Below are 1,594 nucleotides of genomic sequence, written 5' to 3'. Positions count from 1 at the left end.
TCATGGTAGACGAAACAGCAGACGAAAAAGTAGCATTTTCCCTTTTTAAATATTCCACTAAACACGAGCACGACAAAGCATCAGAAATGACGGGCTGCTGTCGACCTGTGCGGCGGTGTGAGAATTAATGCGTCGTTCATGACAAAATAGAAAATTCGTCCGAACGAATCCCGCCTAGCTCAGACGGCAGGGAAACGTCACGCAGGGCTAACCAGCCGTCCGGATAGAGCATATCGTAAAAACACGGCCATTATAGTAAACACGCTTAAACAGTAATATATAGTTGTTACAATTTTTGGTAATTGTTTGCCGAATCGTTACAGGGTTAAATATAACATCTCATACGGAAACGTTCTCAGCGCCAGTTCCGGATGCTATCTCTTCTGTTGCAACCGTTACCATTATGACGCCTAGGATTTCTGCTACAACGGGCGGTTTCGTGACGGTCATACTGACCCAGATGTGGCTGTCGTGCTAATGTTATCGATGAATGCTTAGACACTTACAGTATTTTAGTTAAACCAAGATAGATGTAGGCATGCAAATGCTGCTGCTGCTGCTGCTGGCTGTATTCGTATGTGTAGTTGAGATTGCTCGACGGAACACTGACTTAGGCGGCACGATATCAGTCGATAGAAGAACACAAAAATCCTTAGATCTCTATCGTAATGTCTATAATATGATCCTAATGCTGCTACTCACGGTTTGATCGTTGTCGTACGTAATTTCGTGGCCAGTAGGTTCCGCTGATCGTGTCGTAGAATCAGTGCCGGCCTACAATAGCTCGAAATTAAATTGAGCACATTCTACTGCGTTATCGAACCGGTGGGAATGTATTAAATAGACGAATGGCACACTTTAAAAATATGTTTTTTTTTTCTATATAAATGTGTCTGTGGATATTGCGCAGCGAAACTCGAGGATATAGTGGTCCCCATTTTAAAGATTAAAAATGACAACGATTATTTTTTTATTATATATATAGGCATATATATATATATATATATATATATATATAGGTGAGTAGAAACTGTGTACAAATAGTAAAGTTATTCAATGTGCGCTTCACATTTCTGTTCCAGATTTTTTTTTCTAAATACTGCCAAGTAGAGCTAAGTAAATAAACCGGCATTAAATATTTTGGTGTAACTTTTCACAAAAGTGTTTCGACATAATTAAGAAAAATTTGGCATTAGCAGACGAAATTGGGCGGTTACTTAGGATGGGCAGATATCTCAAACTAGAAATTGGCCATTTGATTTTTATCGCATAGAAAAAGGTTTCGGTTAAGCTTGAACATTTATTTCAATACTGCTAATAGAATAAGATGTAAATTGCTACGATCAAATCATTGTTTACCCTGATTTACACCTCTGTTACATTTTCTGTATAGAAAAAAAGTTGCATTTGCGCAGAGAAATGAACTTCTACCTGACGTATACGCTGTTGCCTGCGTTAGACCTTTACGCCTTTATAATTGCGATTAACAGTTCAACCCGTCTCCTGCCACCCCAGCGGTTACTGGCTCACCTATCGGGGTAAGCGGTAAAAAGTAAAACGATTGTAGTAAAAATTCAAGTAGCTACGAAAACAG

This window comes from Varroa jacobsoni, unplaced genomic scaffold (assembly GCF_002532875.2).
Source record: "Varroa jacobsoni isolate VJ856 unplaced genomic scaffold, vjacob_1.0 scaffold_535, whole genome shotgun sequence".
NCBI classification, from domain to species: Eukaryota; Metazoa; Arthropoda; class Arachnida; order Mesostigmata; family Varroidae; genus Varroa; species Varroa jacobsoni.
The sequence above is the reverse complement of the archived record's forward strand: the minus strand, read 5'-3'. Positions refer to the sequence as shown.